The 26,681-nt window shown below is 39.5% G+C and overlaps 1 protein-coding gene across 3 annotated transcripts in view; it reads left to right on the top strand.

Moving 5' to 3' along the window:
* The window catches only part of cd247 (CD247 molecule), a 56,148-nt gene that overhangs the window by 7,566 nt on the left and 21,901 nt on the right, over positions 1–26,681 (top strand). The window contains exon 1 of one of the 3 annotated variants that reach the window (XM_007895838.2): positions 24,597–24,721. The exons of 1 other annotated variant lie outside the window; for it this stretch is intronic. The gene's annotated coding sequence lies outside the window, so the exon portion shown is untranslated. Of the gene's footprint in view, positions 1–24,596; positions 24,722–25,250; positions 25,298–26,681 lie in introns of those variants that run through there. One more of the 3 variants, XM_007895839.2, reaches the window with a different exon arrangement.

Genomic DNA, 26,681 nt, shown 5'->3' with positions numbered 1-26,681 from the left:
GTGGGTGAATCAGTCAGCCATCATATGTAGGCTGGTACAAATACCATAATACTCCCACCATTATTGCTCTTCCCCCAGATCCATGCAGCTCTTCTACTTTGTTCCACCACCATTCTAGCTTTGGCATTCCACGTGGCCTTGTCAGATCTCTGAGGGTATCAAGTTATAAGTCCTACCCGTTGCAATATCCTTGCTATAATATGCTCCACTATTGCACACAAAGCCACTCCTCGTTACATTTATTTAACAATTGATATTCTCTTCCCCCCAATCCTCCTTGCACATGTATAATATGCCACAGCCTTAACCCATTTGCTCAGTAACTATCTTGGGGCTTAGCTCTCAGCACCACACAAAAATGTTGACTGGACACTAGTTTTGTGCAACTCACCTCTCATTAAATGATGCATCATTCTGTCACTGTGGCTTTCCTCCTCCATCAAAATATTTATAGTAAGAGAGCTTCAATACTTCTAGAAAGTGCTCTCTTTCACATGAGAAGTACAATTTCCCAGGTGATCACTTACTGAAGATATCATAAATAAGCTATAGAAAGCTTCCTTTTCAAGACCATGTGAGCAGTGATGTTTAACAAAAAGGAAGTGGGAGTGTAATGGGAGCTCTTTAGCTGTGTGCTCCAGCTTCCTCTTGAATTAATATCAAGAACCTGTGATGGATAAATGACCTGTGCATCTCTTCTCCTCCAATGCGGTTTCTCTACCTAACTGGAGTGGGAGGGGAAAAGGAGGCCAATTTGGATTGTTTAAGGGCTTGTTAAAGGCCATTAAGGAACAGCTGCCACAAGAGCGCTCAGCTGAGGAGTACATCACAGAGTATTTAAGTCCATGAAGGACTGGCATTAGTGAAATGAAGGATGATTAAGTGTCATTGCAGTGATGTGAGAAGTGAATAGAAAAACTTTCTGTTTGAGAGTAGTGCCCATTTGGTCACTCAATCCCTGACTGTTTGTGGGAAACTGCTGTGCGCAATTGCCTGTAGTGTTTTGCCCACAAAATATACAATCAATCCAATTTACAGCATATCCTGTGAAGCACTTTGTGTCGAAGATAATAATAATATAATAATAATCCTTGCATTTGATATAGCGCTTTTCACGTCAGGAGGACGTCCCAAAGCGCTTCACAGAACACACTGTAAAGTGAATTGACTGTATATTTGTGGGCGAACGCGGCAGCCAATTGCGCACAGCAATGTCCCACAAACAGTCATGGATTGAAAATGACCAATTTATTATTGTTTTTGGTTTTGGAGGGATTATTATTAATGTGATAACGTGCTATGTCAAATGCAATTGTAATAGTAGTAATGAACCGTTCCCAGCAGATGAAGAGCTCCTTTTCCCTCCCACTCCACTTAGCCTTTTGAAGAGTGCAGGCACCCCAATAGAGTTCTATGTACTACCCACGGCAGGAGGTTTAATTCGGTAGCTGCCTGGACATGATGAACAGCATGTGTCCCACTGACATCTGCTTCTTCTGTGAAACTCAATCACCCTGCTTTTCTTTTGCCCTGTACCAGCTAATGCCAGGAAGCGTGGTGTAGGCCAGGGCAATGGACTCATTCAATGATGTTGTTTTGGGAGGACGGTGGGGATATTAGAAGGATGAGATCAAATGGGCCGAAAGGTCTTCTTTACTCAAACCAATCTCATCATCCTCTATCACTGCTTTCTTCCTTCCTCTCTGGGACTCCATACTTCACCCTGAACTTCATTAATGATATCAAAATCTCCGTCAATGTTGGGGTATGGAGAAAGGCAGGCAAATAGTATTGAGTTACAGATGAGCCTTGATCTAATGTTATTTCATACAATGTGTGTTTGCAGCAGGGGGACACTTGTGGGTACCTTGAAACTGCCTCTCTGCTTTTCACCCCCTCAGGATCAGGTTGACTGCGCCTGTGGAGTTTCCCCCCTTTAAAACACTTTGAATAAAGCATAAACATCAGATAACATTTTCCAACACAAAAGCAGTAACTGGGTGCTGTCATCATTGCACACAGCATCACTCCTACAGAGAGAACCCTGCTTTCAACTTCCCCTTACCAATGTATGATTTAAAGTGGTCCTGAGGCAATCACTGTGATACCACAATTAAATTCACAGTTACCAAAAGGGGAGAAAATGACAGCACTGACTTTTTAAAGGCAGATCTCTGTGTAGTACACTAATATCTTGATTGCAACTTTGAAAAGAAACGTAACAATCTAGAAGGTGAGCATTTCTAGATATTGTGTGAAGAAAGTCCTCGTTCCACCATTTTAAACATTCAAAGCGCTTGATTTGTGGTTTTTCACTTGTCAGCAACTGGAATTATTCTATTAGCATCACAGGTAAGTGAATGCGATCTGCAAACTCTGGCTTTAAGACGAATAGAGTTATACCAGAGATAGGTTTATCGTGGGGAAAGCGTTTTAATTCACGATCTTTCCACTGTGATTCAGTAGTTCTTGGATAATTGCTGGAATCTTAAAAAGATAGCTCTTATATAGTATTGAAAGTTATGTACAAAGCAGCAAGTGTTCTGCGTCGTATTTAGAAATGGTGAGAATCAGTGAGTAGAGCAGTCTGGTTACTGATGTGTTTCACAGCATTAAAATAAAACGACGGAAATGGCTGTGCCCACAAAACAAGAGAGGATAAGTGAAGAATCTAGTTGCAAATAAAAATATGCAGAAAGCAAAATTGAGGAAAAGACTGATGTAAAGACTGTTCTGCCCAGAAAGCAAATAGAACGGTTGCTTGGAGTGAAAATAGATGGCTGAATTCTATAGAGGTACAGAGGAAATACGCAGTTGAGTTGGTTTACTTCTTTGAAGGGACTCTGAGGTCGAGCCTGTCTAACTATGGGGTCTGTACATATGGAGAGTTAGAAGCTGAGGCTGATTAACTCTTTGCAAAACAGTGAGCGTCTGAAGCTAAAGCTGTTTAAGCTGAGAGGACTATATGGCAATGGGAGGCTGCTCATCTATTCGAGTTGAAATACGATTCCGTGTTTCTTCAAACATGTCAAAGACTTAACACAAAGATTTAGAGAAGCTGGGGCTGAAAATGATGTTGAGAATAAGTTGGGTGCCAGGACTTGTGTACACGGGCAATTTCAGGAGCTCAGACAGAAACCTTTTGAGGAATACGGTTGTAACCATATAAAATATATATATATTTTTAAAAAGTTTAAAGTTTCATGGTGAATATGCTGTGGTTTACTTTAAAGTGCAAATCGGTCAACATTTACAGAAAATAGTTTCCATGCATGCAAGATAACCTAAAGTTCAGCTAGAAACAGCTTTTGGTCTTCAAATAACCAATTCAAGCAGATTACAGGGCAACTCCAAACAGGATTGGAGAGGACTGCAACTGGGAGTTTAACTCATTGCATTGAATTTAACCTTAAAATTAAGACTGTCCTGAAATTAGACCAAAAGCTTAAGAGTTCTACTTTCACCGCTGGGCTATATATATATATATATGTGAATGTATATAAAAAAGTATATATATATATAGATGTGCGTGAACTCACCTCAAAGTGTTTTAGAGAAAGTTTTTATTTTAAACATTAATGGTGATGCAGTCAACAAAGAACTCCATCTGATCTTTCAACTCACTTCTGGCCTTTTTCACTTAAAAGAGCCTTTTTTAAAAATGTGTTCCGAATGTTTCATTCTTTACAATTTTCTGCGTCGTGTAATGCAGATGAATGTTCGGAACTCCACAGTTATACTATACTGTCTGCAGAAAATAAATATCCTTCTTGTAAATTGTGTGTCTGGCGTGAGAGAGGTTAAACATGAGCTAACCGTTACAAGAATTAAGATGTAGGAGTGAGATTAAAAATAAAACACTCGCTGACATTTTCTTGAATTTATTTTTCTTTGGGCCTTTTGCAAAGTTTCCCCCCCCCCCCACCCCCCCAAAAAAAAAAATTCAATTTAATCCTGGTTGTCACTGAATATCAATGACTTAAGTACCTAAACGAGAGATTTGTGGTACCAGGAGCCAAGGCAAGTTAAGAGTTTAAAAAATGGGTATTTATAGAGATGACAATTTCTGGTCTTCCAGAAAAATCCTCCCCGAAATCAGTCTGATTGCAGCAGTTCGGTATGATGACTCTGTCCTGGGTTGTAAATATGAGCAAAAGCATTTTGTGATGAAAACGCACGTTTTTACAAAAGAAACCCTTTAAAAATATATTTAAAGCCTTAAAAAGTATTGACCTCAAAGAACCCTGATGATGAACAGATAACCGATTGAGCGACTCATTTAGCCCTCTCTTTAGGGTTTTTTTTTCCCCCCCGTATTAATCTGCCGCATTTAATAACTTTTTATTCTGCGATGATCTTTGTTGAGGAAAGCGAGATTTTTCTGTTTTCACTGGTAACTATCCTCACCACAACTTCACAGATTTGGGATTTTCGTGCAAGTTAAAGGGTGGGATTGGGGGTGGAGGGGGTGGGATTGGGGGTGGAGGGGGGGGGGAACAAAAATAACTGAACTGGCTGAAAATGGATGGTTTTGTTCAATTTGGGAATTATGAAAGAATTAAATTAAATTAAATTAAATGGTTTAAATGACAAGCCTCTCAGCTTCACATAAATGACACTGTCAGTCATTCAGTCAGTCCCACTATCATTGTTGATATTTTAGCAAGACCTAGAATAAGTTTTGTGTGTATTTTTTTCCCCCTGAGAGAATTGCCTTTAAATATACCGTTGCTGGGTGGGTGGTGGGTGCTGGTGGATGTGTATTAAAAAACAACACTGTGTTTACATCTCTCCCTTCTGCTGTGCCTTGCAACTCTTGTCCAACGCTCTTGTGAAGCTGCTGTGTCTGTAGTCTATTGGCCTCTCTCTATAAAGTTTTACTTGGCGAGTCCACATCCAAGAATCTAGCATTAAAAGCCTCCAAAACCTGGCTGCTAAATTGCTACGGTATTGAAAAAGTTTTGCTCTTCCTTTTTGAGCATTTCACATTTCTGAGCAACCCACTTGAGAAGTAAACATTTCGACACAGAATAATATAGGATTGTGTGTGCTTTGTGCCTATTGATGTGTGGATGAGAATCATCTTATTAGGACCGGTGGATTACTGAAGACCAATCTAAGAATGATTGCTAGGATGAAATTTTTTGATATGGGCCTCTCCCTGATCATCTTTAATTTATTTCCGAAAGCGGTTGTTTTTTTTAAAAAAAAACTCGTGGAAAATTTTGCATGAAACTCCACAAATGCTATTTTTAGCTGGGGTTTTACAAAGTATTTTTCTTTGAATCTTTTTCTGCACGTTTCTGACTGCAGTGTGCTTTTCTACACAGTGACATCGAGTTAAACTGCAATTAATTCACCACAGTCAGGATTTTCTAGCCTTCTTGATAAAATGGCAAAGTTGAAGCTCCTACAACTAAAACTGGCTGTAAAGTTGCACTTTGTGAAGGCATTTTCTATTGTGAAAGATCAAATTCACTTTTAGTACGTGATTATTTTGAACCTGTCATATTGTATGCTTATTTTCTCACTCACTCCCTTCCTCACTCCCTTCGCCTCGCCCCCTCGCTTCCTATTTTCAGGTCTCGGCTGAAGACCTTTCTTTTCGACCGCGCCTTTGGTCATCTTCCTCCCCCTCCCCCTGGCTCGGCCCCGGGATCCATTACTGTGAAGCGCTCTGAGATGCCGTCCGGCGTGGAGGGCGCTATATAAATCCAAGTTGTTGCTGAAGTTGTTGTTGTTATTTTGGAATACTGCTAAAGTCCAGCCGTATAAATAATTAAGTTGAAAAATTCTGTTTTTTACATGATCCGATTTTTTTCTCCATAAGAAACTTGTACCACAATTTGAGCCTTGGAGCACGTGTTGCTTTCTCTAGACCGTGGTGCCTATGCTGTCTGCCCGACGTGAAAGGCCCTATATATAAATGTAATTTGTTGTTGTTCTTGTTGTCATGCTGTACGGTGCCCTAGCAAATAAATGGAAAGAATTTTACACTGGTCTTGCGTATAGTACAAAGGTTTGGTTACCTCCATTTACTGATTAGGAAACGCACTGGAACTTGGCAAAGATTTCCTTTCTTTAAGAAATCTTATCACATTTCTACAACAACAACAATAAAAACTTGCATTTATGTAGTGACTCCCACACAGGGTAGCATCCAGGAACACCTTACTAGAAATATATCATTTGTAAAAAGTATAACCTGGTTTGTATATTTATTTTTGTTTTATTAGGACACCCTGTCGACGTGACCTGCGCTATAGAAATGTTAATGCGCTCTTGAATTTTCTCGCATTTTTGCTCAACTCTGATGCTCCAGATTCAATGATTCCCTTGTTATGGACCTGATGGTGAACCATGCGGTCAATTCAGACTGACTGAAGCCAATTTATTTTTGTAGCAAAAAGACCAGCGAAAAAAAACATACTCTATATATTGTGAAACAGATGTTTGGGGGATGACTTACTGAGGCGTATGTGGTCCCGTTTTGGTTTTGGGCTTGCAGGTGAATGAGTGGGTGCGTCATTTGTGCACATAGCGATTGCAACCATTCGGGCGCCACGCACAGCTCTGAAATACATCTCCAGTGAGCGATCATTCTACAGCAGCTCACTCTGCAATCACCTCCCATGGCCTACGTCATGTCCATGCATTTTTGAAAGAAGATTATAAATGGGCTACCTCCAATATATAAAATGAAGTAACAAATAGAGTAAGCCTCACATAAGTTGTATCAATTGGGATCATACATTTAATACGACTTATGAAAATTCTGAGTTATGTCAAACTTACATAGTATAAACTCTTGAACGGGACTTGGGCAGATGTACGATTTAGGCCATTATAATAATAATAATAATAATAATCCTTGTATTTGATATAGCGCTTTTCACGTCGGGAGGACGTCTCAAAGCGCTTCACAGAACACACTGTAAAGTGAATTGACTGTATATTTGTGGGCGAACGCGGCAGCCAATTGCGCACAGCAATGTCCCACAAACAGTCGTAGATTGAAAATGACCAAATTATTATTGTTTTTGGTTTTGGAGCGATTATTATTAGGCTCTGTGTGGAGTAAGGAAACTTGCCCAAGGTTTCGCCCTGCCTGGAATTGAACTCAGGTCTCTCGCTTGCAAAGCGAGTGCTCTAACCACTGAGCTACAGGACTCCACAATCATTATATGATTTATACAGATCGGACTTACACGAGTTTTATGAATACCCCACTAACCCTTTAAATTATGAGAGCCATTGCTAGCCTTCAATGACTATGTATCTTTTCTTTCATTATATTCACAAAGGAAAACACGTGTGAGAGTTTCTCAATTCTGAAAATGCTTTGAGAAAAGAGGTGAAAGATTATTCTTGCTGTTTGGTAAATTGCTAATAAGGAGGCATTGACTCGGGATAAAAGGTTCAAGGGGAGATTATAAAGAACTTTTTCACACTGAGGATTATTAGAACATGAAATGCTTTTCCACCAGTGACTATAAAAGCTAAACAATAGCATGTAAAAGGAAATTAGTCAAAGAGGAGCAACTAAACGGAACTGGTCTAAGCGAATATAGCTTCAGTGGTGAGGCTAGCACCAAATAAGTTCAGTGACCCCCATCCTATGCTGTAATTTCTGTGACTGCCAGTTTCTTCCTAAAAGTACTATTTTATAACAAGTTTCAATTGTCAAGTGTATCATTGGGATAATGATTTGGACCAGTATTGAGGTGCATTATTGAAACATAATCCAGTCCTGTTGAAGTATTAACCGTGGCAGGTACGGGAATAGAGTAGAGGCTCCTGAACCAGTCGAGTGGGCTGTTGAAATATGATCATCAGATAGTGAAAAAATGAGTTTTGTTGGAAATTATAATTTCACATTTACATCTTTGGTAGAGCTCATTATTTTTAAAGAAGTTCCTCTCCTGGAGCCTTTGTGTTGTAGCTAAAACATTTGTAATAGAAGTTTGTTACTAAGAGGTTTGAACACTACACAGTATATCCCGTGAAGCGCTTTGAGATGTCTCAACGATGTGATAATCAAAAGCAAGGATTATTATTATTATTTATTTTTGCATGTTCTTTATTGGTTTTGAAATCCTTCTTGAAGAAATTGAACTTTTTTAAAAAAAATGTCCATAGGATTGAAAATAAAATAATAGTTCAGTGATTAATGTAGAGATTTTGTTAATTGGTGCATTATGAATGTAAAAGTTAAGTGCAAATCGGATTACTGAACATCTTAGTTGCATTTTCCACTTACAAAACAGGACATCTGAATTGTGGCTCGTCAGGGAGAGTGGGAGACAAGTGTGTGATGTACATTCTCAGCAGAGAAAATTGCATCAACCTCAATAGCAGAATTGCAGCATCCCCCCCCCCCCCCCCCCCCCCACCGCCTGCAAAAAGGAAAAATCAAGGAGCACGCTGGAGAAACGACAGGGACAATGTTAAGAAGAAGCTCTGTGTTAGAAATGCAATGGTTTAAACTTAGTCACTCCTGGGAACAAATGTCCATTCTGTTCAATTGACGTAATAGCCTTGAGGCGAAACAAAATGTGCTACAAAGTGCATTTAGGAATGTCTTTTTTTGGGGGGTATAGCGCTCAAGCTATTGCCTCATTTGTTTTTGTACTTGTGTTTGTGACATTGCCATTGTCCGTTTTTCCCTCTATTTAGGTTAAGGCATTTGCAATGGCATCAGGCAATGCTTCAATACAAGGCAAATAAATACAACAGGCAGGAAGGTTATAAGCACAGAAGGTGCTGCAGTTTCTCAAACAGTACTTCATTAATAAAGATGATTTATGGCAGTTGTTTTGTAAGTCATGTGCACTGCTGGGAAATGGTAAATTAGATGGGCCTTTGTGCAAGCCAGAGGATGCCTGCAAGTTAGTATCACAGGGGAAAGATTCAAGTTATATGCCTGTATTTCTGGTACTATCTTTCATTAAGTCTAGTTTGTTCTCTATGATGTCCACTATTAAAATGTTACAATGCTATGCTTGCTGAATGTTGTGTAAAACTTATTTGTATGTGTGTGTGTGTGTGAAGTATTGTGAATTAAACATCATTCCTTGAATAAGGAAGAACTTCAACTTCAAAACGTATAGTGCATAGTATCTTATCACATTGGACATATCAAGCCCTTCACAGATTATTATTGGCAGGTTCAGTGACTGTTTTGGAGGCAGGCATGACATCAGCAAGGCCATCAAGTGACAAAAAACAATTTAATATGCAGGATTCAATGATCACCAGGATTTCTTGTAATTAAAAAGAAAAAGTCCTCTGCTGGTTTTGTGTCAAATTACTGGTTGTGTGGGTTTCATAAAGGAATGCCTTGCTAGACTCATTTGCACCTTCCCCCTTATTAGATGAGCTAATTACACTTTCCTGACAGAATGGAATAAAGTCATCAGTGAAAATTCTAGGAATCAGTCAGATGTTTAACTTCTGAAAATTATGTGAAAACTACACTCACCATATTGTGTGACCAATGTGTATTTCCTGGACACTTTTGTTGGTGGGGTACAATTGCAAAAATAACTCCAGAAGCCTGCTTTGATGTATGAATCCTTCCCTACCAATAAACTGCCTGTTTAGTGTTGAAGTTTAAATCTGATGCAGGCTATAGTTTTACAGTCTTCCTTTTTTGTTAATCTTGACTGTTTAATGACAGATTAGCGTCCAAAGTGTGATATTCACAAATCGGCTTTGTTGCATTTCGAACATCTAACCTCTGGTTTGCGGCATCAGCTCGTAAAAAAACACAAACCCACAACATCACAAATCCTAAATCAGCCGGCCAGTATAACACTGAAATCCGTCACACCAACTCCTGCAACCTCTGCATCGAACATAGCGTCCATGACAGCATCAAATGTAGAGCTCTTCCTATTTGTCTAACCCCATTAAGATCTGCAAAGGACCAGACCCCATTGTCAATCTGATTTTTGATCTGTCGCTAACATCCGTTAACTAAAAGTGTCCTGTTTCACCTCTGGAGGCCTCCAGTATAATCTGTGCAAACTGTAATTTCTGCAGAGTTTACTTAACATGAATAAATTCAACCAGTCTTCTGCTGGTGGGAGTATTATTTTTCAGACCTGATACAAATCCAAATGAGAAGTATTTTGATTGCAGCAGGATCTTCTTGACTTGACTGGAACTGTTTTCAATTTGTCATTTGTCAGGGCTAGTGTGGAGGGTATTTTCAGATTCAAGCAGTGGCTTAACACTGATGGCTTGCAGCTCGATCAGCCAATATTTTGAATGTCGGAATGACCGTTACTACGTCCCACAAGGACTGGATGTGGCTGATTTACATGCAGTGGTTTTAGACTTCAGCTGATCCCAGTGGGGAAATGTCATCGAGTTGCATAGACTGTACAGCACAGAAATAGGCCATTTGGCCCAACTAGTCTATGACATTGTTTGTACTCCACGAGAGCATCCATCCCCTCCTAATTCCCTCTTCCCCCTCCCAAACCCTTCTGTTCTCTAGTCCCTCATGCATTGCCAAATTAAATAGGAGATGACATTTCAACAGCTAGTTCAACTCTATTTGGTAGCTTTGTGTAATCGAGCTGAGGGCAGTGTAAAGAAACCATTGGGAGTTGAGGGAAAAGATTGCCACAACTGACATCTCAGCTATAACTCTTTGTCTGCGATTCTTCACCATGGACAAAACATTGAAATCGATCTTTCTCCTGAGAGTGGGAATTCCTTTAACTGCCTTTTCTAACAATCTCACCAAGCCACCCAGCGCCCTGTGCCCCTAAATTCTTATGTCTGTAACCTTAAGATCATTGTCTGAAAAAGAAAACTGACTTCCAGTTTTCCCTTTTTATAGTTCTCCTTTTCAAATAGTTATCTGATTCCCTCTTAAAAGCTACTACTGAATAGAGTCTGTCTGAACCGTGGTATTGTAGTTCTAATAACCCTCTGTGTAAAAGAAAATCTCCTGTCCTCTCTCTTTGTGCTTTTGGTAAGTGCCTTAGTTCTATGAACTTTACTTACTGACCCAATGACCAGTGGAAAACAATTTTTCCCATTTGCTTTGTCAAAACCCCTCAAAGTTAATATTAGGGGACGTCGTGAAGCCAACTTAAAGTTCCTGAAGTAACTCTTAATGGAATTGCATGAGCACCTGCTGCTCCTAAACACTGTGAGAAATGCAATTTGGGTATTATTAAGGAATTGTAATACCCAGTGAAAGCCGCCCCTTGTGTCGTGTGATTTTCAAAAATAAAAACAGAAGTCGCTGGGATCACTCAGCAGGCCAGACAGGGTCTATGGAGAGAGGAAAATGAGTTAACGTTTCAGGTCGATGACCTTTCGTCAGAATTGATGAGGTATAATATCCCTGATATAGCACAAATATCCCAGTTTGAGCAGGTGTTAAACTTTAATTTTATTACTTTAAAACTTTAAGTTTAATTCAAAGCATCACGTTCAAAGCCCTCCATGGCCTCGCTCCCCCCTACCTCTGCGACATCTAACTCCCTACCAACCTGTCCGCTCCCTCTGCTCAGCGGGCTCCAGCCTGCTTCATGTCCCCTGCCTCGCCCACCCCGCCATTGACAGATGGTCCTTCTGCCACTCTTCCTCCACGCTCTGGAATTCCATCCCGCAGTCCCTCCACCTCGCCCCCTCCCTTGCCTCCTTCAAGACCTGTCTCAAGACCCTCCTCCGACCGTGCCTTCGGTCACCCTTCTTTCCCCCCCCCCCACCCCCGCCCACTCTCTGCCTCCCCGATCCTAACCCCCTGCTCGGGCCCGAAACACTAATTGTCCAGCAGCTTGGGATGTCCTCCCAGTGTGAAAGGTGCTATACAAATGTAATTGGGTTGTTGTTGTGAGTACAGTGTTAATGGAGGCACTATGCAGGCACAGCACTGCCACTGAGATACTGAAATAACATCAATAACAAAAATAAACTGACCTTGACAATTAACCGATTTACGGCACTCATCAATCTTGCTGGGCCAATGCTGTTAGGTATTGCTCTGAACTATTTCCAGCAATTGAATTAAATCCTTTCCACTTTGCCCTCTCTGTTGCTCAGTGATGCAGGAGTTCCTCCTTAATGGTCTTTGACGAGGCCTTAATAGCATCATCCCTCTGTTTTCCCGAGCAGTTATGTAAGGGGTTCTGTAAGGAATACTGGAAAGGGAAAGACTACCATTAGCACAATTTGCTATCACTGCGCACATTGACACCAAATTTAGTGACCAGAGGAATGCCAGTATCATGGTGATTTTTGCTCCTTACTAATTAATACCAATAATAATGCTCACATTTGGTATAACACCTTTCATGTGAGGAAGGTGTCCCGAAGTGCTTCACTGATTGTAACCTATACGTAACTCATTTGTTCTGGTTAGTCTCATTGTGTTCTTTCTCACCTACGACCACAAACTACGCTGACTCGCATAATTAGTATTGAGCAATTTTGCTACAAATAGTATTTAACTATTTATGTGCTGAGTTCATTCTGAAGCTTTATAACTACTTGCTTGTTTTCCATTGTTGTAATAATAATAATAATAATAATAATCCTTGCATTTGATATAGCGCTTTTCACGTCGGGAGGACGTCCCAAAGCGCTTCACAGAACACACTGTAAAGTGAATTGACTGTATATTTGTGGGCGAACGCGGCAGCCAATTGCGCACAGCAATGTCCCACAAACAGTCGTAGATTGAAAATGACCAATTTAATTATTGTTTTTTTTTTTGGAGGGATTATTATTAGGCTCTGTGTGGAGAAAGGAAACTTGACCAAGGTTTCGCCCTCTGCCTGGAATTGAACTCAGGTCTCTCACTTGCAAAGCGAGTGCTCTAACCACTGAGCTACAGGACTCCACAGTAACATCGTACTGACACTTCAGTGCAGTGTTGGGGTGCACCACTGCATTGTTTGAGACGCTGTCCTTCAGATGAGACTTTAAGCCAATGTCCTGTTCAACTTTATAACTTTATATATTATATATAAATATATTATAAAGTGGATAGTAAATATCCCATATTCATATAAAGATTCATAAAGACAAGGAGTTTTTCCAGGTATCCGGGCCACCAATCCCCCAAGTAAAATTGATCATTCACTTCATAGCTGTTTGGCCCACATTGCGGTGTACAAATTTGCTGCTGTGTTCACCCACAAATGATACAGTCATTATACATTCCAGTAAATCCTGTTAATATGAATAATAATCCTTGCATTTTGATATAGAGCCTTATCATGTCTTCGAGACATCTCAAAGCGCTTCACAGAATATACTGTAAAATGAATTGACTGCATATTTTTTTGTGGATGAAATGAGGCAGCCAATTGCGCAGGGCAGTGACCCACAAACAGTTGTGGATTGTTAAGCGCTTTGAATCCTCTTGATGTGAAAGGCACTAAATTAAATTTAAGGATTATTTATTATTATTATTAGAGGGGTGCTTTAGATATGCTCTGCTTGTACAAAAAGAAAGGAGTAAAACTATGTTACACAAAATATCAAAGCATGCAAGTGAAAATATTCACGGTGGCTAGGTATAAGAAAGTTAAGATAGTTAAATTAATGCAGGATTTCTGTGGTGATATTGAATGGAAGCTCTTCTTGACTTTACTTAAGAAAAGGGAGGTATCTTGCCGGTGTTACACTACTACCCCTGAACATCAGTAAGAATTTTCACTGGTGAAATTATTGCTATGATAATGCCAATATCCGATCGGAACACGGACAGTACAATTTACATTGATATAAAGGAGCCTATTGAAAACTATTAAAGCTTTTAAGTGTGGTGTGTGTGTGACATTTTGATATCCCCTGTAAAAATTTGAAGTGAAGAACATTAATGGATTATGAAGGTTTTTACAAAAAGAATGCAGGAATAATTGGTCTGGAGTGAAGGCAGTATTTAATGATTCATTTTAAATTTACAAGCCATACGATCTTGTTTCAAACCTCTAAATATTTCAAAGCTTCATTATGGAAGAAATTGACTGTTTCTTGCTCATTATTTTCTTATTAATCCAGATCATTGTATTGAGAATACATTATGCATGCTGAAAAATGTCCTGCGTTTTTATATCATGGCATTTCAAAGTTAAGCCGTGACACGCCGAGAAATGTGATTTTTCACAAATGTAATTTTCACATTTTTATTCAGATGAAAAATAAAAGAGATGAAAAATAACCCTGCCCGTTATTCCATCTTATTGATGAACAGGGAGATCATAATCACTGACAACGCAGCAGAAATTCTCTTCCGCAAATTAAAGTGTAATTTTACAAAATTCAATTTTTGGAAAATATGTTAAAATGGAAGCAAATGGTATTCAGAGTTCATTTGAATAGAGAGGTTGGATGTTCTAATGATTTATAATATATGAGCGTCTGGCATTAATTCTTTTATCAAGAAATACAAAGTTCTTGCTCCACCTTGAGTTCTTATGCTTTGGGGAGGCGGAAGTCTCAGAATATAGGTTCTGAACTTCATGACAAAAGTTTTGGTTCAGTTGATTTATGCATGCATTATATAATTCTGTTAAATTTTTACAGGGCCTCCACGTGCACTTTTTCTTTAATTTGTTAGTGCTCAAAAGGAGTTTCACTAAAACTCCTTTCATGTTTCAAAATATCATAAAAATTGGTGGGACGAGGGAAGAGGGAGAAACACGTTCATTTTATTTAAGCTACAAATAGTTAAATGTTCGTTCTCCAGTTTCTTTCTATTTCGCTTTGGAGTAGAAAGATACAGAACAGAGTTATGATAGAGATGATGTTCAAAAAAGAATTCAGAGCCAGAACCGTTGAGTTTTGTGGTTTCCATAGGAGTAATAACTGCAGGTGTCTTAGTGAGTCCTTGAGTCAGGAAGACCTAGATAGCCTTAAAGATATACACCTAGTTCTTCAGTGTCAAAAAACTGCATATTTCTAATGCTAAGTGTTGTCATTTATTGAACAATACAAGATTGTCACCTTGTACTAGTTTCTTTAGGTTTCCTTTTTGCTTTTTATCGCAGAGATTAGTTGGGCTTAAGACGTTACCTTTTTGTTTTTTGAGTGTTTCCTTCACGGATTTCAATTCTAGTTTTGTGTTCAGTTTCTTTGCCTTGGTGCCTGTTGGCTTTGTTAGACTGGCTGCCTGAAAGCACAGTGGTTTTCTTTCATTGATGAAGGTGAAGATTACAAGGTGCAGATACAAACCTTCGGGGCTACGTAGCATTGATCACCAAGTGGAAATAGAAAACTACTTTGCTTGTCAATCCTTTTTTTAAAAAAATTGTCTTTTAATCTTTTTTGTTTGTCATTTTGAATCCTGCGTGATGCACTGCTTTCAGCAGTAGAGAAAGTCCTTATGTACGTGGGAAGACCAGTGCACGGTTCTCCACTGAGAAACCTTTTTATGCACAGAATTGTTCGATACTTTTTAGGGAAGATCAATATATGTGGGAGAATGGATTTGATCTGTGATTTATAGGTGCACCTAAGACAACCCTAAAATACGAAACACGGGCCGAGTCTAGATTTTTTTTCCACTTGAAGTCTCTCACTACTACTCTCCCACCCTTGCGGGTTTCGTAATGTGGAATTCTGCTTTTTTTTACATAAATTTATCTATCTTCAGCACCTAAAGATTAATGTTTGGCTTATCTTTAGAATAGTTTGACTGATCATACCAACCAAGCCAGGTAAGCACCTTAATGACAGTGACATTTCTTTCTACCCGATCTCGGCGAATGCTATTAGATCACGGCTTTACTGCGTTAGTGGTTATAAAAGTTTTATGCCTTTCAATGACACATTGGCAGCTTTTTAGATCACCTTTAGATATCAAATATTTGCCGTAATCGGGTGTAATTGGCAGAAGCGCAGTAGGTTCTGATGATAAGCACGATAAACAAGAAACCTCATCCAATTTCTTAACTGCAGTTTCCAGCGTGAGACCTCAGCAGCTCCTTCTTCTTCTTGACCTACAATGAAGAATTTAGCACAGAATGAAATCGGAATAAAACATTCCTTAAATATTTATCTATCATTTGACTGTACTGCATAGATCTGCTCTGTTTAACTATTGTATTTGTTTCTTTCTGGTCAGCTAGCCAGCATGGTTTATGAATTGTGTGCTGGTTTGTCTCAATATAATAATAATAAATCAATAATAAATAATCCTTGCATTTGACATAGTGCCTTATGTTGAGACGTCTCAAAACGCTTCACAGAATATACTATAAAGTGAATTAATTGTGTATTTTGTGAGTGAATATAAGCTCTTATTGATTTATTGTCTCTTGTTGTCTAACAAAATCCTGCAATAAGAGCCTTGTTTCAAACCAAACATCAATCAGCAAGATGTGAGCTTGTCAAAAAAAATTCTAACATTCGCGTGTTACAAATCATAGAATAAATGACATTTATATAACAAAAAAACTAATTGTTAATCATTTTATATAATTTGTAGTCTTTTAATTTCCGTAGCAATGCATAGTTATCTGGGCTGAGCCACAAGCAGTTCAGAGTTTGGCATTGCCTTAACTTGCAAAATCTTAAGAGAAAACTTTCCCTGAACCCTAAACAGTGTTTTAAGGTTCTGATCCTTTACTACATTATTTAGGTTTAAAGTTCCAAAAGCTCTTTCTCACGCACTACACTTTATATTCTGTGAAGTGCTTTGAGATGTTTTACAGTCGTGAAAGGCACAATTTTAAATACAATACACTTAGAGGCCTTCTGTTGCGTTTTGAATGCCAAAAGACGACATTGTCTTGTCAAAATCACATGATTCTTTCATGCAATCAAAAGCTATTTTTTAGAAGCTGATAGCTATCAATTCAAATTAGGAAAATGCATAAGCCATAGTAGAGAAGTCCTGTAGCGTGTTGGTTAGAGCGCTCACCTCGCAAGCGAGAGAACCCTGGGTTTGATTCCCGGACAGGGCGAAAACTTAGGCAAGTTTCCTTACTCCACACGCCTCTATTTACCTATCAGTAAATCGGAACACAGTTCTTAGTTGATTAGCTGATTGCTTTCTGGGGGTAATAATCCCCTTCAAAAAAAATTAATAATTGGGTCACTCAACCCACGACTGTTTGTGTGACAATGCTGGCTGCTGCATTTCGCCCACATAATATACAATCAATTCACTTTACAATATATTCTGTGAAGCACTTTGAAACTTCTCAACAACGTGATAAGATGCTATATCAAATTCAAGGATTATTGTAGTCTTAAGGTTGTTTAGAGCATAACCTAGTCATAATTTTGGATGTGGGTCTTTTCCAACCCTTTATATTCCTATGTTAAGAGGGACTGAGGCTCCATAGAGTTTTGCAGGACACAAAGTGGTTATTTGGCCCAACCTGCTTCCCTTCAGGCCTTTGCTAATATTCTAATTTATTTATCTAATTCTTTTCTGAAGGCTTTTCTAGCTTCTATCACAGGGTTTTGTCGGGCATTCTGCAATTAAACTCTTAATGACTTCTCATTACTCAGTCACTGGCCAATGTAAATTGTTTGCTCCTCTTTATCTTGTATGCCTAATAAAAACCTTATTATTTTGAATACTTCGATAAGGCCTCCTCTCAACCTTCTGAGCCCTGTAGCTCGGTGGTTAGAGCACTCGCTTTGCAAGCGAGAGACCTGAGTTCAATTCCAGGCAGGGCGAAACCTTAGGCAAGTTTCCTTACTCCACACGCCTAATAATAATCCCTCCAAAACCAAAAACATGAATAAATTGGTCATTTTCAATCTACGACTGTTTGTGGGACATTGCTGTGCGCAATTGGCAGCCGTGTTCGCCCACAAATATACAGTTAATTCACTTTACAGTGTATTCTGTGAAGTGCTTTGGGACATCCTCCCGACGTGAAAAGCACTATATCAAATTCAAGGATTATTATTATTATTATTATTATTATAGGGCTAGAGAAGATATCCTGTGTTTCTTCTTGTAGCTAATACCTCTCACCCATGATATCATCCCAGTGAATCTTTCCCAGACTCACTCCATGGCACTTGACATCTTTCCTAAAGTTGGGCACCCAAAATTGGAGAATAGACACCAAATATGACTTAAACCAATGGTTTGTGCAGGTTTAGCATCACTTATTTGTTTCTGTGTTCTATCCCCCTGTTTATATAAAACTCCAGATCCCATTGGAAAAACAATTCAGTCAAATTCGGCCTTTCATTTTCAAAGCTTTGTTTACTATACTACTATAGTTATAGCACATAATCACTAGCATAGTTTGGTCTTCGGACGCACAGAATATTGATTTTGTGGACATTGAAATTGCACCCATGAAATAGAGTCTCCCTCCAGATCTGTGTTCAGAATGACTTTTGATCCATGTAGGAAAGGGAACCCCTATTTTATTTAGATTTCCAGGGACTGCCCCAATAAGCTCTCATAACTAGGAGACCCACTCATGGTCACCTTTTTAGTCACCTTGCTTATCTGACGATACTGGATTTCCACTCCAGTAGCAATACATGTTTTCAATATTTCTCTTGCACTAATCTTGAGAAATGAGCTGTCACCCTCCTACGATAGGTTGTTTCCATTCAGTTGTTGTTTTGTAGAAAAAAACTACAAACCCCACACAATAGGCATAATAGATGGTTGGAAGTGAAAGAGTAAGATTGGGTTTACCCTTGTGGAACAAACTTATAGACAGACACTCAGGGATCACGTATGACTGCTCCACTTCAGTTATTATGGAACATAACAATAAAAAGCATCAGTTAAACATAAAGAACCACTGGTCACTTACGATAATGAGTCACCTTAAAGGTCTGCCCAGCTCTTACACCTGAAGTCTTCACTGTTACTATTATAATTTTCATTGTAAGTGCAAATCTCTTCTCACTTTACATGCGACGTAGAACCGTACTGAATCTGCATATGAATTGGATTAAATACAGCCTGTTGGAAAATATCAAAGCAAAGTTTGTCCCCGAAAGCAACATTATTTGAATAATGGGCTTGGAATTGAATAATAATACAAATTAAATTATTCACATCTATCACACAGGGCATCTGACTAGAAATGCAAATATTTATTTGATCCCCTTGTGGTAAAGGGATGAAATTCCAACGACAAGACTTGTGTAAATAGTTTTGATCACAATGCCCCACAATGGAATTTTGCCCACTGCAACTTAGAGTAAATCTATACTCAGGTGGAATTTTGCCTCATGTATGTAAAATATAAAATTGGATCCCACTGAAATTAACTTAGAATAATGAGGGAGATTCTGTCTAAGTGTTCAATAAACAGGTGAGCAAAATGAGTGTCTTCAGTGACATTTGGTTCAGTTGTGAGGAATTGAGAAGAGCAAAGAGGATGATCCTCAGTTTTAGGGGAATAATCTATGAGCAATGGTTCAAGGTTCTTCAGCTTTGAAAAGAGAGATTTCATAGGAAACATTACCGTTGCGTATAAGACTCTAAATGACAATCAGAAAATAAACCCAGAACAATAGTTTCAGCTATATAAAGACAGCTGAACACATGGACAATTTTGGGACAGACACCAATAAGTTTTTCTTTACCAAGAGAGCAAGTCATGACTGGAATGGGTTAACTGGAAGCAAGGTTGAGATCAAGACATTAGAATCATTTACAAAACAGCTTGATGCTGTAATGGGACGGTTGGTTGGGTATTCTGGAAAGATGAAATCACACGGGCTGAAGAACTTTCTTCATCTGAACCTCTTGTGATCTTGTAATTTCTGTGTTACACATTTTATGTTGTACCACAAAATCAAGTGTGAGACATGTCACAGAAATAGCCCATTGAAAAATAACAAAACACAAAAGTGTTTCACTTGAAAAAATATTTTGTTGTTGATTGTACAGCTTGTTTCTATATTTCTTTTTCAATGAAATTATATAATTAATAGATGTAGAGAAAAGGATCCTTCTTGTTAATTTTTGCAGAAATCTGATCCACATTGCATTGCTTATCATCTTCCCTTTTAATGCTTTCTATTATACTGTCATCAGTGTATTCAGAATATCTGAATTGCCCATCTCACCTGTTACTTGTTCATGGTCCTTGTAGAAAATTAGCATTTAAAGGCCTCTGTAGGCATCTTCTCTCATCAACCAACATTTTTACTCAAACTCCCTGTAAAACCTTGCTTCAGTTGGAGTCCTGTAGCTCGGTGGTTAGAGCACTCACCTTGCAAGCGAGACACCTGGGTTCAATTCCAGGCCGGGCGAAACCTTGGGCAAGTTTCCTTACTCCACACGCCTAATAATAATCCCTCCAAAACAAAACAATAGTAAATTGGTCATTTTCAATCCATGACTGTTTGTGGGACACTGCTGTGTGCAATTGGCTGCTGCGTTTCGCTCACAAATATACAGTCAATTCACTTTACAGCATGTTCTGTGAAGCGCTTTGAGATGTCTAGAAGATGTGAAAAGCGCTATATCAAATGCAAGGATTATTATTATTATTATTATTCAGTTGGTTACAGAGTCTGAAGCCTCATGTGACAAAGGCAGTATGTAGATGACATGATGTATGGACACTCTTCTAGCAAGAACATCTGCCCAGACTCTTGAGTTCTCAATTTTCTACATCAATGACCCTTCCTATCGTGGTGTGAGAAATAATTTTATCATCTAACTCTCCATTGATGTGGTGTTTGAAGTGAGAAATACCAAGTGGGTATTTCAGGTGATGTCTGGGATTTTGACTGTCTTCTTTTCCATTAGTTGCAACTTGAAAAGTGCTCAGTAAGTCAAAAATTGATGGGCCAAATAGAAACCTCTCACTTTCAAGTTATACACCAGTCAGTAAGTCAGGTCCCCACTGAACTCACACACACACTCAATTAGTGAAATTTCAGGCTGTTTCCTTTTCATCCAAAACCTTTTTTATTATAGAAGATGACCCTGAAGACCTTTCCAACTGCCAACTATTGAGTAGAGGCCCGAGAGCTTAGACTTCAATGACTGGTCTCATTGCTTCCATCAAATTCAACTGCCAAGAGAAACAATATTTCCCTTGCATAGAACACATTTCACCAGGGACTACCATTGCGCAGGCAATTCTCTCTTTGGTTTTCTGCCAGACTCTGAGTTTCTAGCCGACCTTCCATCAGTGAATAATGGAAGCCCCTTACAGAAACTGTCTGGTGTTTATCTTAATAATTGAGAAGGGATAGAAGACTTCAGTCTTAACATTAAATCGTGCTGTTAGATTATAGCGTGCAATCTTTGTAGTGGTGGATATTGAGACAGACATGCCAAAATCACGTTGTGGGCAAATGCCCAAAGTGCATTTGAATGGAAAGTATACATGAAGTACATGTTTTCTCTAGGTGTTCTCCAGGGTTTTGGCAACAATAAATACTTTCTATGGTTCAGTAAAATAATGTGTCCTGGGTTGTACATGTAGAAAACAGACTTAATAATGAACAGTTTCCTATATGTCACATGAGAAAGGAGAACAGATAATAATAAGCAGTTTCCTATGTGTCACATGAGAGAGGATAAATAGTAATAAAAAAATAACATTAACAATATTTTTACTTATTTGATGTTGATTGTGAATATAACCATACTCTATTCTAGGGACTCACAGTATCGCAAAATTACTTTGACCCAAATGGTTTTCTGAGCCCCACACAAGAATTGTTCAAAAATACATCTTAGTTAAGCAATAACTGGTAGATTTCTACAAATGTAGCATCCTACTGTGACCAGCAATATTTAGCGCCAGCCTGGCTCAGTTGGTTGTGTCAGCCTGGCCCAGTTGATGGCACTCTTATCTCTGAGTCAGAAGGTTGTGGGTTCAAACCCCCATCAGGACTTTTTGCTCATAACCTAAGCTGACACTCCAGGGCAATGCTGAAGGAGCACTGCATTGTCAGACAGGTTGATGCGTTAAACTGCGGTGCTATTTGCATGGTCGGGTAGATGTTAAAGATCCCATTAGCACTGTTCGAAAAGAAGAGGGAGATTCTCCAACAATCACTCAGATAGAATTGGCTATTCATTTCATAACTGTTTGTGCGACATTACTGTTAGCAAATTGGCTGCCATATTTGCCTACAAATATACAGTCACTACACTGTAAAGCAATTTTGTTTTTGATCAGCAGGGTGCCTGACACATATGGGTGCTCTAACCACTAAGCTACAGGACTCCACTTAACTAATTACCTAATTCCAAAAAGTATTCGGTGCAGGTTTGCAGGAGCCAATGTTTGGGGACCCCAGAGTGTGTGTTGGGGGTACTCCTGGAGTCTAAGCAGCTAAAAATGCATAGCTTGACATTGATAGCTCTGTCTGGCAAGCTTTCCTGCTGCTTGTCCAGCGAGGACCACTCTACCCATTATCTTTGCACTTATCGCTGTTTCAATCACCTTTGTTACCTGTTTAGAAGAGGCCTTACACCGCATATTGTGAGTGAATCTCGGTCTCCTGTAACACCATTTGCACTACAATAGCATTGATGTACACAGTAGACAACACCTCTGATCAACGCAGAAGCTCAACTTTGGCATCACAGTTAAGGCGAGTGTTCTACAAAATGGCTGCTGCCAGGCTGCCCCAGTTAGCAGCACCATAGGTTGTTCTGAAATAATTTCCCAGCTTCACCAAATTTCGCCTGGTTACTTTGTGTTAAAGTGTTCAATGCCAAACCCCCACACCACCGCCCTCCCACCACCAACCACCCACCCCCCCCCACTCCATTTGTTTCCCTTCTGAATAGAAAAAAAGTGAATAAAATAATGTGTGGGGTATGGAGATAGGGGAATCAGATTGAATGAACACCTTGCTCTAAGAGCGGTGCAGACTCGATGGGTTAAATGATGGCCTCGTGCACTCTATATTTCTATGATGATTCTCTGATAAAATAAGCTATCAAGTGCCGACTGAGAGACATACAGAGTAAGTGGTGTACAGACAGCTCTCTATTATAATTTAAAATTACGTGGCGATTTTGCAATTACTCAGCCCGTTCAATTTTATTCCCTATCCGTTCTGAACACTAGACCAAGTTGGACATAATAAAAAGTGTAGCCAAACATTGTTTTTTTTTGGCGGGGGGGGGTGGATATGATTCTATCTGTTGTGTGACAGATTTTCTGATCTGCTGAAGGAAGCAGAAAATTCAAACATTGATGGAAAGTTCCAAACGAATTAACACTAAGACAGTGGGGATTGCGCAAATCTTGCTATGAACATGTTGTGCGTATAATCGGGGAAAACATTATTCACTTGAATAATAAAAATAACTTTTCGGCTTTCTACATATGCGCAATTAAAGTTCATTTTCTATGCATTTTTTAATGCTGATGATTAAAGGACTAGAGTAACAAGTAAACAGATGCATTAACTCTCATCCTAAATCTTTCTATCTTGCACCCTCCCTTTCCGCATTCAAAATTCAAAACCCTTCTTCAAAAAACAACCTTTATTAATGCACCTTGGTCATCTAAGTGGAGTCCTGTAGCTTAGTGAGAGGACCTGGGTTTGATTCGGGCAGAGCGAAACGTTGGGCAAGTTTCCTTACTCCACATGCCTGCTAACTTAGTAGTAAGTAGGAATCCGGTTATTAGTCTATTAGCAGATCGCTTTTCTGGGGTTAATAATTCCTTCAAAATAAATAAAAATAATTAGGTCACTCAATCCACAACTGTTTGTGGGACATTGCTGTGCGCAATTGGCTGCCGCGTCTTGCCCACAAAATATACAGTCAATTCACTTGACAGTATACTTTGTGAAGCGCTTTGAGATGTCTCGAAGATGTGATAAGGCGCTACATCAAATGCAAGTATTATTATTATCTTCCTCCCACCTCTTCTTTCCCCCACCCTGCTTCGTACTCCCACTCTGAAAAACACTTTGAAATATTTGATAACTTGAATGGTGCCATGTGAAAGCTATGATGTAGCATTCCTGGCTTATTTCTTTAAACACATTGGTTTGCATCTTTCCATCATGAATGCCTTGTATATCAAGCGGATGATTTGGGGTAAAAAGGCCAAAGTCACATTCCAAAGTCTCCTGTTAATTGAATCCTCAGTCGATTGAATTTTATCGGTTCTCAGCCCAGTCAAATGCAAAGCTTCATGCTAACCAATGCAGTACTCCATATTTCAAATCAACTAACTCAGAACAGACCAGCGATTAAACCTAGTGAGTGTAGTTCAGGGCCACACAATGTTATGTATTTTATCACTTAACCATTGGGAAAGCCTGAAAGAGAAAATAGAATGGAATCACTGGCACTAACACAATGGGTCAAGCGATCTCCTGTTGGGTCATACATTCTCATAGGTCTGTGGAACAAATAAAGGGATTTTAATCTTGTTTCTTTTGTAACCGAATTTTAAACCTCCTCCTCCACCTCCACATACACAAACCCCAAAGGGTCCAGACAGGGAGAAACTCTCTTTACGTTTAGTGGATGCAATCTATTTCAGCAATTCTGTGTTTAAACTTATGAACAACTTGAACAGGTTCCTGTCACTGGTACTGCTGAATCATTCTTCGGAAGCATTCGCGAATTGAAAAGGTAATCGAGCGGATGGATCTGTATAAAATAAAGGCAAAGACTTCCGGGTCACACTGCCGTTGCTTTGATGTGCACCTGCTCCCCTGCTTGATGTTGTGCCGTTAACGCAGATGCAGTGCAAATATGTCTGGCACAAAATATGCCTTTTAATATCCGTTCGAGAACAATTGAAATATTAACCAGGTACGTTTGACAAAAAGACTGGTATTCCGTAAGCCGTAATAAAATACGGTTTCAAAATCCGAGCTGCTCCGAGGCTGCTGTAACAAGGTTTTTTCAACTTTCGAGAAATACTTGTAATGTTTTGGTGGAAATTTAGCAATGTTTTTTTCGATTTGAAAAGGGCATGAGTCAGAAGATGTGTTTTTCATGTGCAAACAAATTGAACTGCCTAGTCTAGACAAATTAATGTCGTTTTACGAGACGAATGGCGACTTAGTTAGTTAACAGGAAATAACCGAGTGGGCGTTGACTGAAAATGGTCTAGTTATTTCCACTTGCATTTGTTCCTCAACAAAAATATATTAAGTAAACTGTTGATTTCAATGTAATGTTAAAAAGACACTAGCTGGGAGTCAGCAAGTTACTCAGAAAATGAGACTCGCAGACAGGCATCAACACAGAGTTGTTTGAAACTTGCAGTTGGTGAATATGGCGTATTAGTTTGGAGCTGAAGCATAGTTGAGCGAAACTAAAGCCAATCTCAGGCAGCAGCCACATAGAACGATTCTACAAGAGGCGTTTCTCTGTTATTTTCAGGTAAAACTAGCAAAGAAAAATCATTGTGTAATTGTTTTAATTATACATTGAACAAAATTCTAAGCTATTTCTATACAGGTCGTGGCACCGGAATGTGCTTTTTCCCTCAAAACTCAGCGTGGTTTAATATTTGGGTTATGTTCTAATTTTTTTCCTCTTCAGTAATTATTGTGATACAACAACTTGCACTTATATAGCGCCCTCCATGCAGTGTAGGGTCTCAGAGCACTTAATAGTGGCTGAGCCTGACTCCGAGCTGGGGTGTGTGGGGCCGAAGTGGCCGTAAGCACAGTCGAAGCGGAAGGTTTTCAGACGGGTCTTGAAAAAGGGGAGAGACAGGGCAAGATGGACGGATTGAGGCAGAGTGTTCCAGAGTTTTGGGGCGTAGTGGCTGAAAGCGCGACCTCCGATGAGGCGGAGAATGCGAGAGTGTGAGAGGAGACCGGTGCCAGTTGAGCGGAGGCACCGGGTGGTGGATTGGGGAGTGAGGAGGTCGGAGAGATAGGGAGGTGCCAGGCAGTGAAGGGATTTGAACACGAGTGTGAGGATCTTGAAGTCCATCCGTTTGGTGATGGGGAGCCAGTGGAGCCTGGCCAGAACTGGCTCCACTATTCTGATGAAAGGTGTTCCTTTAGAAAAATTTCAGATAGAATAAGAAATTGCTAATTTGGCCATAGATATTTCAAACAGAGAGTAGACCAGTTGTCTGGTCGTAACTTCCTTGATGATTCAGGTGGCAAAATCAGCAACAAGCATCAAAACTGAGCGGTGCAGATTTGAGAGGTTCCAGATTCAACTGCTGGGTTGTACTGAGGTTGCCAATCTTGACTGGGGCAGTATTTCCTTTGCTACAATTGGCCTGATCTAGGGGGACCGTGTGGTGTTGGGTGCGAATGGAATTGGGTTCAGTTATGTTACTGTCTTGACTCACATTCGAGAATAACCACTTAAACAAGATAGCAAAAGTAGCTTGAGCTTTCGGGACATCACCTCATTGTGTTTTGAGGAGGGGTTAAAGTGTGGGTGGGAGTACCTGATCACAATAGCAGTAGGATATAAGGCTCTGATTCAGAGTCTAGAATTCAAACCCAAGGCCTGGGTGTATCCCAAGCCCTCCCGATCTGAAAGACCCTATATATCGTACATTTGTATTGTATTGTTCAGTGGTTATAATCGGTTAGTCAGGAAGTTTTTTAAGTTCTCGAAAGATTTCGGAATAATAGATAACCTCAACAGAGGGGAGGGGTGAGGGGTGGTTAGAAGGCAAGAACGCACAAGGCTGAAGCTTCCAGCTGAATGGGGAATCATCTTAACAATGCGCAGATAATCCTGTCTAAAAGGATGAAGGGCAGTGGCATCAGTGACAATGTAGAACAAATATAAA

This window comes from Callorhinchus milii, unplaced genomic scaffold (genome assembly GCF_018977255.1).
Source record: "Callorhinchus milii isolate IMCB2004 unplaced genomic scaffold, IMCB_Cmil_1.0 Scaffold4, whole genome shotgun sequence".
In the NCBI taxonomy this organism is placed as follows: domain Eukaryota; kingdom Metazoa; phylum Chordata; class Chondrichthyes; order Chimaeriformes; family Callorhinchidae; genus Callorhinchus; species Callorhinchus milii.
This window is presented reverse-complemented; position numbering and strand designations above follow the sequence as displayed.